The following is a 16,258-nucleotide window of genomic DNA, read 5'->3' on the forward strand; positions in this document are numbered from 1 at the left end:
CAACTTCTATTGTAACCACCAACTAACTCTGGTGAGGAAAACCAGAGAACATCTCTGCGGAAAACTGTGGCTATAAGATGTGCTGGGTAAAGTTATCAGTTCCCATTGGAACCCACTCTGACGACTTCACACTAGAGGGATTCTTAAGGGCTAGCAGGTAGCTCCTGCTGCTGCTGCTGCTAAGTCACTTCAGTCCTGTCCGACTCTGTGTGACCCCATAGACGGCAGCCCACCAGGCTGCCCCGTCCCTGGGATTCTCCAGGCAAGAACACTGGAGTGGGTTGCCATTTAGAAATCCAAAAGGCTCCAGCAGAAAGAATCTATTTCACAGCAGGGAACAACGCCCTGCCTCTCTCTGGCAGCTCCTCCTCGTTGCCACTGCAGCTCAGCACCTATCACGTTTAAGCCTGGAAGCCGGGAACTTGGACACTGCCAACCTTGAAGGCTGGAAGGCCTTCTACTCAGACCTACCAGTGGGCGGCGCCTCCACTCGGCTCATTTCCAGGCTCACTCATGTGAGGCACAGCTGATTGGCTAGTGCAGATCACGTTGCTTAACCCTGCTGCAGAGGAATCTGGGGCTGGGAAGGCTCTCACTGTGTTGACTGGGCTTCCCTGGTGGCTCAGCTGGTAAAGAATCTGCAGTATTCTGGCCTGGCGAATTCCATGGACTGTATAGTCCATCAGGTCATAAAGAGTCAGACACGACTGAATGACTTTCAGTAATGAGGATTTTCAAATGTATTGCCAGCTGCCAGCTATTTACTATGGAAAGGAAAACAGGAGAACTGCCTAATTGAACTGGAGGAAAAATCACTGGTTACCACACCAGTATTCTTGGCAGGAAAAATCCCATGGACAGAGGAGCTGGTTGGCTGGGCCACTGTCCATGGGGTCACAAAAGAGTCAGACATGACTGAGTGACTAAGCAACAACAAACAACAGGTTATCTAGCAACATGGAGAAGGCAATGGCAGCCCACTCCAGTACTCTTGCATGGAAAATCCCATGGACAGAGGAGCCTGGTGGGCTGCAGTCCATGGGGTCGCTAAGAGTCAGACAGGACTGAGTGACTTCACTTTCACTTTTCACTTTCACGCGTTGGAGAAGGAAATGGCGACCCACTCCAGTGTTCTTGCCTGGAGAATCCCAGGGACGGGGGAGCCTTGTGGGCTGCTGTCTTTGGGGTCGCATAGAGTTGGACATGACTGAACCGACTTAGCAGCAGCAGCAGCAGACCTTTTAAATTGAAGAGGGCACATAGCTTTGCTCCCAGTTGGAGGGGAGAAGATCTGTGCAGGAATAAGTACCCACCAGAGAATTCCTTCTGTGCTTTTGGTCCTGATTCTACCATAAATACCTGTTAACTTTGGCAGCACAGCCCGGCTTTTCTCATGCATAATGTGAATGAGGGGCAGGGGGCGGGGAATAAACTCAGCATCCTGTGGGTTGCTCAGGACACTCACGTTCAGCTGACATCGAGCACTCCGGCATCCCAGGGTTCAGTGTCAGCCTCACCCCCAGAGCCTTTGGACCACATGTGGTGGGCGAGATGATTCTGTGTGTTGTTAAGTAAGCAAGCATTTTTATTTCAATAGTTCTGCATGGGTTTCAGTGTTCTAGAAAAAGTAAAGTAGAACTTCCAAACTCATGATCTCTTGGATCAGTTCAGTTCAGTTCAATCGCTCAGTCGTGTCTGACTCTTTGCGACCCCATGAATCACAGCACGCCAGGCCTCCCTGTCCATCACCAACTCCCGGAGTTCTCTCAAACTCATGTCCATCGAGTCAGTGATGCCATCCAGCCATCTCATGCTCTGTCATCCCCTTCTCCTCCTGCCCCCAATCCCTCCCAGCATCAGAGTCTTTTCCAATGAGTCAACTCTTCGCATCAGGTGGCCAAAGTACTGGAGTTTCAGCTTTAGCATCAGTCCTTCCAATGAACACCCAGGACTGGTCTCCTTTAGGATGGACTGGTTGGATCTCCTTGCAGTCCAAGGGACTCTCAAGAGTCTTCTCCAACACCACTGTTCAAAAGCAGCAATCCTTCGGCGCTCAGCTTTCTTCACAGTCCAACTCTCACATCCATACATGACCACTGGAAAAACCATAGCCTTGACTAGATGGATCTTTGTTGGCAAAGTAATATCTCTGCTTTTCTATATGCTATCTAGGTTGGTCATAACTTTCCTTCTAAGGAGTAAGCGTCTTTTAATTTCACGGCTGCAATCACCATCTGCAGTGATTTTGGAGCCCAAAAAAATAAAGTCTTACACTGTTTCCACTGTTTCCCCATCTATTTCCCATGAAGTGATGGGACCAGATGCCATGATCTTCGTTTTCTGAATGTTGAGTTTTAAGCCAATTTTTTCACTCTCCTCTTTCACTTTCATCAAGAGGCTTTTGAGTTCCTCTTCACTTTCTGCCATAAGGGTGGTGTCATCTGGATATCTGAGGTTATTGATATTTCTCCCGGCAGTCTTAATTCCAGCTTGTGATCTCTTGGATAGTTTTGCTTAAAACAAGGCTAAGTGAAGTTGCTCAGTCGTGTCTGACTCTGAGACCCCACGGACTGTAACCTACCAGCCTCCTCCATCCATGGAATTTTCCAGGCAAGAATAGTGGAGTGGGTTGCCATTTCCTTCTCCAAGGGATCTTCCCAACTGAGGGATCAAACCTGGGTCTCCCACACTGCAGGTAGACTCTTTACCGTCTGAGCCACCAGGGAAGACAAGGCTAGATATGGTTAAAATGTAAATTGGTTTTTAAAATATTAAGTAAATATAGTTATGCCAGATTGAAAAAAATAGTGGCTTAGACAGTAAAGAGTCTGTCTGCAATGCAGGAGACCCAGGTTCAATCCCTGGGTTGGGAAAATCCCTTGGAGAAGGGAATGGCAGCCCACTCCAGTGTTCTTGCTTGGAGAACCCCATGGACAGAGGAACCTGGTGGGCTACAGTTCGTGGGGTTGCAATGAGTTGGACATGACTGAACAACGATAACACACATACACAAATAACCAAGGTTTGGGAAACAATATGCAGAGCAGTATCATTTTAATGTGCATATTCAGTCAGTGAGGTTTTTATTAAAATGCAGATTCTGACTCAGGAAGTCTGTGGTGAGACTGAGACTCTTTCTGCTTTTCTAACAAGCTCCCAGTTGCTGCTGGTGGTTTGGCAACTGTATTTTGAGCTGCAGAGATGCTGAATTGTGCTGAATGTGGGTAATTTAGATTACTTGTATCTTAGATTACCTAAACTGATCAGGGAATCAGATTATCTAACAGATATAATCGGGTTGAAATGCAGATTCTCAGGTTCCAAGCCACAAAAACCTGATTCCTCGTAAGGGGGTAAGGCCCAGGATTTTCTCTATTTGATAAATACCTTCCAGTTTTTCAGATGCAGGTGATGTGGGGGCCACGCTGGAAGAAAGAACTAGAAGAGGGACTGGAATAGACACAGCTTATCTGGGAGCAATACCGTCCCTCTCCATCTCCAATGAGAAGAGGCCCTTTCTACCTGTCCTGCAGGATAAGCATCTTTGGAAGTTTTATTTCATAACCATGTAATTAGTAATCTGTACCCTTGAAGAGCTCAGATATACTCGCCCTCATTGACAGAGATATGCTGCTTACACCCCTGCAGCTGTGGGACTCAGGGCTCATCCCTCTTGAGAAGCAGGCCCAAGTAAGTCATGTTGGTTATTTGAAATGTCACTGATAAGCTGAGGTTAAGATAAGCTGAGGTTAAGAAACAAAAAAGCAGAGAAAATACTGACCATGAACCAAAAAGGAATTTAAGCTACATTTTCATCTAGAAGAATTATGAGGACGGGGTCTTCTCCTCAGGGAATTATAGAATATTAGAGTTGGAAGGGCTTTTCTTTCACCACCTTTATTTAACAGAAATAAATGAAAAATGATAATAAGGTGGCTGTGGGGAACACCTTGCAGGAGAAGTCAGTGGGACCCCGCCTGCTTTGATTGCGGGTGGATGTGGGTACCAGCCTGCCCAGATGAGCTCTCTTCTGAATGCCCGCTGGCCGTCACCTCTGCCTTGGCTGGACACGGACTGAGTCGCTGCTCAGCTGTTACTAGTGAGGCCTGAATTTCTGGTCCTTAACCACCTGCTGCCACTACCTCCTCCACTCATACCCCCAGCTCCCTGTCTAGAGCCTTTATTGTAACTGATTTATGGCTTTAGGGAAAACTGGCTTCTCATATTTCTTTAAAATTTTTTAAGTATTTTCCCTAACCCCAGGCACTTATTTTATATTTATTAGTTAGCATTCTATTGACTTCCCAGGTGGCTCAGACGGTAAAGTGTCTGCCTCCAATGTGGAAGACCCAGGTTCAATCCCTGGGTCGGGAAGATCCTCTGGAGAAGGAAATGGCAACCCACTCTAGTACTCTTGCCTGGAAAATCCCATGGATGGAGGAGCCTGGCAGGCTACAATCTGTGGGGTCGCAAAAAGTCGGACACGACTGAGCAACTTCAAGTGTAAGTGTATTCTTCCAGAAGGAAAAGCATTTCCTTATCTCTCCTCAGTAACAAAAGGATATTTATTGGTGGGAATACGGCGGGGAGAGATTGCTACCTGTGTAAGATTAAAACAGAATAGTGACATTTAGCAAAAGCATTCCAGGCTAGCCAAGGCTACATCTCCCAACTGATAGAGAAGGGGTAGCTGGCCAACAGAAGAAGGGGTAGGTGGCCAACGTTGTCTGCGTTTCAGTTCGCATGCTTTGAGAGAAGATTCTCAGGGCGGAGAGGAATTTATTAGTGGTCGATTAAGTTTCTTGATTGCCCATGAATTGGCTGAGTATATGTATAAACACATTTATTTATGGCAGTATGAATTCATGCATTCTTATTTTATTCAGTAGTTTAAAATCCATTCTTATTTTGAAATGTTTAGTCATAATGTATAATGTACAATAATTCAGTAGAATTTTGGTTCTGGTAAACCACTCTTTAGAAAGCAAAATCTGTTATGGGATATAAAATGTTAATTTACTCCGTAGTCTAAAAAGCGACATGTGGGGGCGTGTGTTCGCACAGAGACAGCCTTGGAGCGGTAGACCTCTGCCATCAGCGGGTGACCTGCCTCGCGTTGTTTTGTTAGCCAGCCCGGGGGATGCCAGCCCGCAGTCAGAGCGGGCATCGCCCCCTCCACGAACCGCGCGGGGCTCCGGGGGCGGTGCTGCCCGGGGCGGGCAGAGGCGGGCGGGGAGCGGCCTGCGTCGCGCGTCCCGGGACCGCCCCGCCGCGTCCCTCTCCTGGAGCTCGGCTGCGGCTGCAAACTGAAACCGCGGGGCCGAGCGCAATCGGGAATGCAAACGTTCCGCAAGCTGGGCTGAAGTCTCCCGGGCCCCGAAGCCGGACGCAGAGTGAGTACTGATTTCGGCCGCTTGTCCCCGAGGCTGCGGCGGCTTCCCGGGCCGGCGGGCTCCCAGGGCCTTGGACGTGCTCCCAGACCAGTCCCTTGACCTTTAAGATCCATCTCCTTCCAGTGGGTTCTAAGCTCCCTTGTGTTACTTGCCGACCCCTCCTCCCTGTCGGTGCCGCAGTGGCTGGCTGCTGGACTGGGAATGAATCTGGTGATCGTACACGGTAGGGTTCCAAAACCAGGGATTTGTGTGACCTGGAAAAAATGCTGAAAGACAAAAAAGAAAGAGCAGCAGCTCTGTGGATTCGGTTTGGCCCTGTGATCTTTAGGATTAGACCCCGTCTTCTCCCCGCGCCCTGCCCCCTCCGCCGTGGTGACCTCCGTTTTAGAGAATGACTTCACTTTGTGTAACCTCTCCGGGAGTTGGTGATGGACAGGGAGGCCTGGCGTGCTGCGATTCATGGGGTCGCAAAGAGTCGGACACGACTGAGCGACTGAAATGAACTGAACTGAACCTCTGAGTGTACCTGATAACATGCTGGGTGTGGCGTGGCCGATGTTGTGACTTGTTTTGGTTCTGTTTCCTTGAACACAACCTGAGGCTGTGGTCGGATGACATCACAAAGAGCGGTGCTTTGTACCTGTCTTTCAAGAATGCAAAATGTTTTCGTGGAGATTTGACAGTCTCTTCTGCGCTGTTGGTGTGGTCCCGTGCTTCAGTTATAAACGCGTACCGGGCTGGTTCTTTATTCCCATTTTACAGCTTGAGAAAAGGAGGCTGAGAGTTTAAGAAGCGTCCTCCAAGGGTGGGACTTTGGGACCTCTGACTAGTCCCCTGGGAAATCCACCTGTACGTACAACAGAGGAATGGGACTGCCTAATCGGCAGTTCTGGAAATTTCCTGTTATATGAGATGTTTTCTAGAGGGAAAACCTCTGCATTGCAGGGAGGGTCAGTAAGGAGTGGCACCTGCTGTTTAAAGCTGGCAAGTTTATTTTCTAATGAAGAGTGCCTCTTCCTGACATGTTGTTTGTGGAAATTGAATTTAACTTTTGCATGCTGATATTCAGTATCTAAAGGATATTTATTGCTGGGAATGCGGTGGGGAGGAGATTGCTGCCTGTGTAAGATTAAAACAGAAGAGTGACATTTAGCAAAATCATGCTAGACTAGCCAAGGCTACATCTGCCGACTTGGAGAAGGGGTAGCTGGCCAGTAGCAGTGAGGGTAGAGCGGGAATCCTGGTACAGGCAGCAAGAACTCTTGATGACTTTTTTTTTTTTAAGTGAACTTTGCAGACTGCCTGACATGTTTACGAAGCAGTGCCTTCAAGTATAAACATTGTCTGTTTCAGTTCTCATGCTTTGAGAGAAGATTCTCAGTGCGGAGAGGAGTTTATTAGTGGTCAGTTAGGTTTCTTGATTGTCCATGAACTGGTTGAGTATAATTCTTCTCTCACCAATGAAGATTTAAAAGAGAGCAAGTAAACTGATCATTTGAAAAAGATTTAGGAAAACATGGGAAGTTAATTTGAATTCAGTTCATAAAGTCAGCCAAATATTTGTGTTCCTATTCATTGTTTATAATAACAACTATCTGTAAGGCATCACTACTTCTTAGCTGGAAATATTTACTTTTCCCACAATATGAACCACTTAATCATTCAGTCCTATTTAAATAAAAAGCCCACAACCTATGTTCTCTTGTGTACGTAGATATCTTTGTCTCTTCTCTTTACCTCACAGTGCCCTCATTTTGGAGACCATTTGAATCTGGGATATGTGGTTTAGCATCAGTGTGTCTGGCCTCATAAGAAGGAGCTATTTTATCCTGTAGTTTTTTATATATTGAATTAATAATCTGTATACTGGGAAAGTACAATGGGTCTTCACAAACAGTTGTGTTTTTTTGTTTTTTTTTTTTGTGAATAGCTTTTAACTAAAAAATGTCAGTTACCCAGTGTTTCTCAACAGAGTACTAATGGCATTTGGGTTGACAGTTCTTAATTGGGCGGGGCTCTCTTGTTCCCACTAAATGCCAGAGCATGACAAAAATGCTATCATGCACACATTTTAAAATACCCCTTCATTGGGTGCTGCCCCCCATCCCCCACCATGGTTAAGATCAGTCGATACACTATTTTGATGGAAAGCCATAAATATAATTACTCAGTCCCATTGTTTACAATCTTTAAGGGTCCTTTACAGCATCTCTTAAGACAGGTTGACTTCTGAGCAAGTCCATACATATATTTGAACCTTGGAGATTTGGGTGGAGGCTATGTGTAATCCTGTTGCTGAAGTGACATTGTTAGCCTTGTGCCCTCCTGTTTACATTAGGCAATAATAATAAATTATTAGCAAGTGACTTTAATAGGTTTCAGAAAAAGAACAGATCAACACAATGTGTATTAGATCAGCGTATTGGCTAAGTGGTTAAGATTCCGCCTGCCAAGCAGAAGACGTGGGTTCTATCTCGGGGTTGGAAAGATCCCCTGGAGAAGGAAATGGCAACCCACTCCAGTGTTCTTGCCTGGAGAATCCCATGGATGGAGGAGCCTGGCGGGCTACAGTCCATGGAGTCACAAAAGAGTTGGACACGACTTAGTGACTAAACAGCAAAAAAAAAAAAAAAAATCAGCATTAATAGTTATAACTACACTTACTGACAATTACTGTGTTCTAGTCTAGTCAAGGCTATGGTTTTTCCTGTGGTCATGTATGGATGTGAGAGTTGGACTGTGAAGAAGGCTGAGTGCCGAAGAATTGATGCTTTTGAACTGTGGTGTTGGAGAAGATTCTTGAGAGTCCCTTGGACTGCAAGGAGATCCAACCAGTCCATTCTGAAGGAGATCAGTCCCTGGGATTTCTTTGGAAGGAATGATGCTAAAGCTGAAACTCCAGTACTTTGGCCACCTCATGTGAAGAGTTGACTCAAATAAGGAAAAGGCCCTGATGCTGGGAGGGATTGGGGGCAGGAGGAGAAGGGGACGACAGAGGATGAGATGGCTGGATGGCATCACTGACTCGATGGACATGAGTCTGAGTGAACTCCGGGAGTCGGTGATGGACAGGGAGGCCTGGCGTGCTGTGATTCATGGGGTCGCAAAGAGTCGGACACGACTGAGTGACTGAACTGAACTGAACTGAGGCATATGTCGAGCACTTTACATGATCTGATGATGAGAAAGGGAGGAGGCAGATACCCTTATCATGCCCACTTTCCAGATTAAGAGGGTAAGAGCCTGATCTTTTAACCATTGCCCTGTGTTGTTTCTCAGGACGTGTTTAACAGCTGTCCATAAAATAGTTCCTAAAAAATGAGTTGCAGTGGGTGAAGTTAATGCACACTGAAGTCTCATTTGACTATATCGTCTCATTTGGCTATGGTTACTTTTCTTAGAATACCAGCTTTTTATTCTACTGTGAGCCCTTTCAATACAAGATCCACATCTTTGGACCCACTGCATGTTCCGTGGTGCCTTCCGCATAGTAACTGCTCAATAAATGTTTGTTGAATTGAAAAAGAAGATTTTTTTTTTCTTTCAATTTGAACAGAGCCCTAAGATACTGTTGCACTAGTGTAGAGATTTACCCTAGGTAGGCAGAAAAGTAAAACAATATTCGTTTTTGTTCTCTAAGCTTTATGAGCATTTACAGCTTAACATCTGTTTGTCCATTAGCTAAAGATTAGGTAATCAAAAAAGATCCATAATGAACTCTTTTTGTTTAACTTCTACAATGTCCAGTCATGGTGCAGAGGATACAGACGTGAAGTATGGCCCATATAACAAATATAAAAACACAATGTAAAAAGTGCTAAAAAGCATTGCTGTCAAGGTGCTGTGAAGCAGTGCAAGTTTGAGGGAAGGGGGATGAGGTTAAGATGGGCCTGTTTTTCTGGGAATAAACATTAGTAAAATGAGTCCCTTAAAGGAGATCTGTAACCAGTCAGTTCAAGGCCGGACTCTTCAGAGATCTGAATACATCCAACTTCCCAAGCATTGGCTTGCCTCGTTCATTATTTTCTCAATCCATCTTTCCAGACTTACCGCTGACTCCCAGTGGAGTTACTCTGATCTCCCGCCGCACACTTTTCCGTATGCTGTTATGTGGGGCTGAGAGTTTGGATTCATTATAGGGCTCTCTCGTGAGATGTTCTTGACAACGGTCCCCTGCAGACAGGATTCCCATCAGATGGCAATGACAACCTGAGGTTTCCATTTGCCCTGCACAGTGCACAGATTAACTGGAGACTCCATAGCTGCTTGAGTCTGTGCTGTCTGTCTGCCAAACCAGCTTTGAGGGTGACAGGTCGTCCTGTTCATCTTCCTGTTGCTTCACAACCCAAGCTGAGATGCAGGGAGGCCAGACAAGCTCACCAACAGGATAACGTGCCCCTGCATTCCAGACACTTACCTCTAAGGGCACATTGTCTCCATTTTGTTTCTGATTGAATATTTCATGTTTCCCAGCTGCCACGTGGTGGATACATATCCTTAGCAAAACAAGGAAGAAGCTCAGATGCTCATCTGCTCACCCTTTATCATTTTTGTTGATTCCTTTGCTAGCAGTAATTGGCACATCTTAGTTACAAAGGTGCCTCTTGGTCTCTTTTGTTGATAGTGTTTGTTTATTTTCCCTTAGATGCTTTTGCAACACTTACAAAACCCTAACAATCAGTTTTATTTGGGAGGATTTCTTATATATTGGAAAGAAGATTTGGGTCTGCTTTTACTGATTAGTCAAGTTAGCTTTGGTAAACTAACTTTACATATTGCCAAAACATAATTATCCTCAGTCCTCTAGGTCCCATGGTACATACTGATCATAATGGCTAAGATGTGTGTGAGTGGTGATAATTCCGTGGCTCGTCATCATCCGAGTTCTGGAACGTAAGGAGTTTCCCAGGGAGTCCTGCAAATGGACTAGTTATACTAAGCAATGGGGAAGTTGACTGTAACTGAAGCAGGGCTTCCTTAATTGCACAGGGCTGTGTTTTAGCAGCAGGGTCTCTTCAGAGGAGAGAAGTTCTTGTTTCTTAAATAGAGAAGGCAGTGTAGTGGGATAATCCCAGGCTAATCCATGGGCCTGGGACTCTCCTGACCTGTGTCCTGGGGTTGTACTTCTTCCTCCCTCCTTGGAATGCTCTAATGCAGTGTTTCATGATATGAAGTCTGGAAAGCATCTGTGTGAAATTCACCTGAGATCCTTAATTAAAAATGGAGAGTGTCCAGGTCGCACCTCAGACCTACCCAGTCAGCATCACTGGAATCTATGGCCCAGTAAGCTTTCAAGGTAAATCCTTAAACCTGTAAAAGTGGAATGAGCGCTGCTTTAAGAAGGGAGTTGGCTCACCAGAGTCGGTCTGTGAGCAGCGGTGCAGTGCAATCTTGCTGAGAGTTGTGGCTCTTCTACTGACAGGAGCTGAGACTTCTGAGCCATCCTGAGTGGCCTCCCTGAACTGACCTGATTGATGTTCGTGGCCCTCTGTTGGAGCCTAAGAAAGGGCCTGAACCACTCCTCTTTCACTCAAAGCTGGTATAAGAATGCACCTGGGCGAGTAAACAGGCATACTCTTTGGACTCTGTCATGGATTGAGCTCCTTAGTATAAATACCTCGATGAGATCTTGATCCCTCCAGAGTTGTCCAGAATAGAGTTGCTGGGGCAGAAAGTTGCTCCTACAGAGAAACCAGAGACTCAGCCTCCTGCATATTGTTTCTTCATTAGCTGTACTAATGAAGGGTGGCCAGAGTAGCAGAGGGGAAATTATTTGTATGGTTTTCAGCCGTATAAGTCTTTTCTGTTTCCTTCTTATCGTGGGATAGGAAAATTCTGTTTATATCTAACAAAGCAAATAAAATTGTCTAATATAATGCCATTACCATGACTTGTCATTATCAGAGTCCTGGGATATATGCTTTTGGACATGCTTCTTTTCATAATATTTTGTTTACAAAGATGCATGAGGTTCAGAGGGCTTGGTCTATAGTGGGGAACTGAAACTTGTGGCCAGAATTTTTATCTTCCAGAATTCTCAACTTCTCTTTTATACTTGCCATCTCTTGATTTATCTCTTTAATTAATGTTTCAATGTTAAATTTTATATTTATGTGTCTAGAACAGAAAGGGGCTCTTGAATCAGAATTCAGATTAATTTTATTAAGCCTGCGCAATGGTTTTAAAATTTTTGAAAGCCTTTAGATAATAATTGCACATTCTATTTTGTCGTGAAGCCTCCTACCCCCTCTTCATTCTGGCCTGATACACTCATTCACATCCCCCGAAGTATATTTTCATTTGAGTGTTAGAATCCTGATCTACAGAGATAGACAAATATTATGTTTCTGAAATGTTTTCAGAAAAAAAATTTACTTTTTTCTTAAATAAATCCTGTATACTAGATGTGTGGATATGTGTAGCATTAAGAGTTCCTCTAGTGGGCCAGAATATCTGCCTATAAGATGACAGTGCTATTGAGCTTGGCGAAGCCTATATTCTACATTTTTCTAGTGTAAGAAAGATGTACACTACAGGCATAATCCCAATTATCAATTGTCCTCAGAGTTTGTGGTCATGAGACTGGAGAAGACAGATATTCTTGGAGTATTGCAGGACTGTTTTTTTAGGGAGCATCTATGCTGTTTAGTAACTCAGACTCGCCATGTCAGCACCACAAATCTTCATTTCAAAACCAGCTGGAAAGTACTTTTGAAAAGTAATTTTGTGAATCTGACCCATTATCTAATGAATTCTGGTACCTTTCTCTTGACCAAATGAAAGCAGGAAGAGACTTAAGTTTGTTACCGGAAGAAAAGTGCCCATGGATAACGATAGATGGTTTTAATAGAAAATACAGGCCATTCCACCAACCCCCTATAAAGCCATCTCCTTTAAAACTACCTAAAGCAGTCATTCTCAATGTCAAAGAGTTTCAAAATCCCCTGGGGTGCTTACAGCGTTTTAGGCTGTAACCCTTCCTCTGTCTTCCTCCTGCCTTAGGCTTTTGGACAAACTCCTTTGTAAGTTTCTAAGTGTCCATTCCTGCCCTGCCCCTCCCCACACAGTGCCCATCAGTGGTTCTGCTTCTGGGCCAAAGAGCGCTGAAAAGTGAATTCTCTCAGTCGTGTCTGACGCTTTGCAACCCCATGGACTCCCTGGAGCCCACCAGGCTCCTCTGTCCATGAACTTCTCCAGACAAGAATCCTGGAGTGAGTAGCCATTCTGTTCTCCAGAGTATCTTCTGACCCAAGGATCGAACTCAGGTCTCCTGCATTGCAGGCAGATTCTTTACCACCTGAGCCACCAGGGAAGCCCCAAAACCACTGAACTAGGTGTTAATCGTCTGTGACCACCAATTCTGAGACCCTCCCTGAAGCAGAGAAGTATAACCCTGGTGCCCAGAACGTCTCATTAAAAATGCCAGAGATAAAAGGCAAAAACTGTCACTCCTTGATGAACCATGTGAAGAAAATCTCTGAGTTAGCATGCCTGTCCCTCAACAAGCTGGTGAGCATGCTGGGGAGCACTTTGAGTACCAGGCAGCTCTGTGACTTCACTCACACCTCCTATGCAGAGGTCCTGTCCAAAGGGAAACTGGAAAACTGAGCAGTGCTGCCTGTTTTCTTAGCCTGTGATCGTGCTTCTCAGCCGCTCTTTGCCTGCCCTCCACAGGGCTCTATTAATTATTAGCCCATGGTAGAGAATCCGCCTGCCAGTGCAGGAGACACGGATTCAGTCCCTAGGTCAGGAAGATCCCCTGGGGAAGGAAATGGCAACCCACTCCAGTATTCTTGCCCGGGAAATCCAAAGGACAGTGGAGCCTGGTGGGCTACAGTCCATGGGGTCACAAAGAGTCAGACATGCCTCAGCAACCAGACAAACAGCAAAGGTGTTAATGCTTGACCTGGCACAGTGCCCAATAGCTGGATATAACATTCATTGCCAGCAATCATTATGTATAATTTTAGTATAAAATAATTAAATATGTATGGATTCCTGCATATTTCACGTAGTTTCATTGATTAAAATTAGTGATCATTTTTCCCTAGCAATATTATAAAATTATATCATCTTCTATGTGATGTCCTACTGTAACTTGAGTTTTAACTCAATTGGTTCATTAGCTAATTATTGTTAGAAATTTTAGCCATAAAGTATCCACACATTATTAAGAAACAGTGTACCCCCTTGTTGAATATTTAGAGATCGTAAGGGAAGGGCTCCCCTCTTTTGGCTGTTGAGTTTGAGTTCTTCCTTGGTTTCAAGAATTTTTTTAAATTATTACAGTAATGGGTGCTGAATTATTCTCAAATAGTGTTCTTGTGGTAGGATTCCTAGCCTGGCAAATTAGAACTGTCTCATTCTCTATAGTCCTCTGACAAGCATATTCTTACACCTCTACTTGAGTTTCCAAAGACTGAATGTGATGAACATTGATCTGCATATTTGCAATTAAAATCTTGGCAAGATACCCCAGTTGATTTCCAGTTGAACCAGTGATAAACCATAACTTTTCTCTGTGTGTATAACTTCTCCACATTCTTCTACTGACCAATGAACTGAAGACTGGGTTACTATTTAAAATGGAGAGACAACCAGTAGGAAACAAATGATTAACAAAGGACATTCTGATAATCTGTAGATAATTCTGGAATGCTGTGGGAGAGGGGTTAGGTCCAGCAGTATGTATGTAGTTTGGAGAAACTCTCCAGGATCTAGATAAATGGAAAATAAATGAAAAGAAGAAAACCCAACTGTTTATTAATTTGTTAAACAGCTACTGTGCTAAGTGATTTATGGATTTCATTTAATCCTCTTAAGAGTTGCATATTTTGCAACTAGGTAAATGGGTATTAGGACAGGTTTTAAAATGAGAAGACTAAGGCTTAGATTAAATAATTTACCCTGGGTCACATGGATAGCAAGGTTCTATTTGATTCCAATGCCTTTTTCAGTAGACCAGTCTTCTAAAATCCTAGACTCAGTAGTTTATATTCAGGCAGTTTAAATAACTGAGAGAGGAATTTGTATCTAAATTCAGAAAACCACTAGAAACTGATATTATGGCCTCAATATTATGCTCAACATCTTAATGCTGTGGAAATTCTGATTGATTAAATTTCCTGCTTCTGTGAAAGAGTATATTGTACACTGATTGGAATTAGCAAAGAAGAGTTTTGTTGACAGAGTTTCTTCAGATGTCTTAGTGGGCAGTAAAGAAGGAATAAATTGCACATCCGAATATAGGGAAATTTAAGGGAAAAAAACAGGTAAAATTCATAGTGAAAAACATCCTTCTGGTGTCGGAACGCAGAACTTTTGTTAAACTTAAGGATAAGCAGCACTGTTCATATTTTTACAAATGTTTTACATATTTAAAATGAAACCTATTTAAAAATCAATTCTCCTATTCTATCGAATTTTGTTTTTAATTTTAGGGGAAAGTGGGATGAAATGTGGAAGGTATTGATAATTCCCACTGTAACTGAGGCACAAAGCAGTTAGGGAATTTGCGCAAGGTCATACAGCTGGTAGCAGAGCTGGAATTCAAACTCAAGTGGTCAGGCTCCACAGCTGCTCTCCTGACTAAATAACTTACCTCTTTAATATTTTCAAAGATGAAGCTTGCTGTTAGTGTACATTCGTGAATTTGTTTTTCTTACGTGCTTTCTAGAACAATGCTTTATTTCACCCTGCATTTTCATTTTCATTATTTGGAAATCAGCTTGGAGAAGGGAACTTTGTACTAATTCCTGTCAGTTAAGTCTTCTTATTAAGAACACGCTTCACGGAGAAGCCAGCTACAAGAATGGCCATGTGACAGACTCATCTCTCAGGCACCAAGCAACTGGCCGCATCTCTGTGTTTCCTTATAGGTACCTTCTCAGTTTCGGTAAGAGGCACTTTGAGCCTATCATCCCTGTGGAGATTGAGATGGGCCGTTGGTTTTATTACACAGCAGTCCATAAAAAGTTCTCTTTTCTTTTACACAGCAGTCCATAAAAAGTTCTCTTTTCTTTCACTCTTTGTTAGGTTTGTGCCTAAGGAATGAATTTGAAAGCACTACGAAAACCAAGCTGAAAGGCTTTCAGGCGACTGTTCACCAGAGCTCAGAATTTTTTATTCTTGTACAATAATCATATCACCAGTAGCCATATATGCTTCAGATGAGTTCATAATCTTTTAGGATAAATAAGTGATGCATTTCAACCCAAACAAAATTTTGTCATGTAGAATAATATTGCCCTTTCTCTGTAGGATAAACAATATGAGACTTCTCAAAGCAGTGATCACCTCTGAAGTGCTTCACCATTCTGAGACTGAGGAGAACTTTTGAAAGTGAATGTCACTCAGTCATGTCTGACTCTTTGTGACCCCATGGCCTGAATCTCCAGGCCAGAATACTGGAGTGGAGAGCCTTTCCCTTCTCCAGGGGATCTTCCCAACCCAGGGATCGAACCCAGGTCTCCCGAATTACAGGCGGATTCTTTACGAACTGAGCTAGGAGGGAAGCCCAGGCAATTGATGTTTGTAAAATGATACAAATCACTTTTGTTTACTAACTTCTGATGTGCCCGGCCTTATGAACACACCCTCATTAATCCCTCACTACCATCTTATGAGGTAGACGTCACCTTTATACCATTTAACAAATAAAAAAGCGCGATCTTAGAAAGCTTAGTACTTCCCTGTAGCTCAGATGGTGAAGAATCTGCCTGCAACGCAGGAGACCTGGGTTGGATCCCTGGGTGGGGAAGATCCTCTGGAGAAGGGACTGGCAACCCACTCCAGTATTCTGGCCTGGGGAATCCCATGGAGAGAGGACCCTGGCAGACTATAGTCACAAACAGTCAGACATGAAA

At 44.0% G+C, this 16,258-nt stretch overlaps 1 protein-coding gene and 1 long non-coding RNA gene across 30 annotated transcripts in view; one reads left to right on the plus strand and one right to left on the minus strand.

Moving 5' to 3' along the window:
- The window catches only part of CAST (calpastatin), a 770,242-nt gene that overhangs the window by 681,023 nt on the left and 72,961 nt on the right, over positions 1–16,258 (plus strand). For 8 of the 29 annotated variants that reach the window (XM_086413229.1, XM_086413232.1, XM_086413231.1 and 5 more), the window contains exon 1: positions 5,309–5,393. The exons of the other annotated variants lie outside the window; for them this stretch is intronic. The gene's annotated coding sequence lies outside the window, so the exon portion shown is untranslated. Of the gene's footprint in view, positions 1–5,308; positions 5,394–16,258 lie in introns of those variants that run through there. 29 annotated transcript variants of the gene reach the window in all.
- LOC147370002 (uncharacterized) lies at positions 4,859–6,050 on the minus strand. Its single transcript, XR_015168295.1, has 2 exons — positions 5,920–6,050; positions 4,859–5,659 (listed from the first exon to the last, which is right to left on the minus strand). It is a non-coding gene; the product is annotated as an uncharacterized LOC147370002 (long non-coding RNA).

Source organism: Bos grunniens, chromosome 7 (genome assembly GCF_055505025.1).
Source record: "Bos grunniens cultivar Pamir isolate PY7600 chromosome 7, Bosgru_T2T1.0, whole genome shotgun sequence".
NCBI classification, from domain to species: Eukaryota; Metazoa; Chordata; class Mammalia; order Artiodactyla; family Bovidae; genus Bos; species Bos grunniens.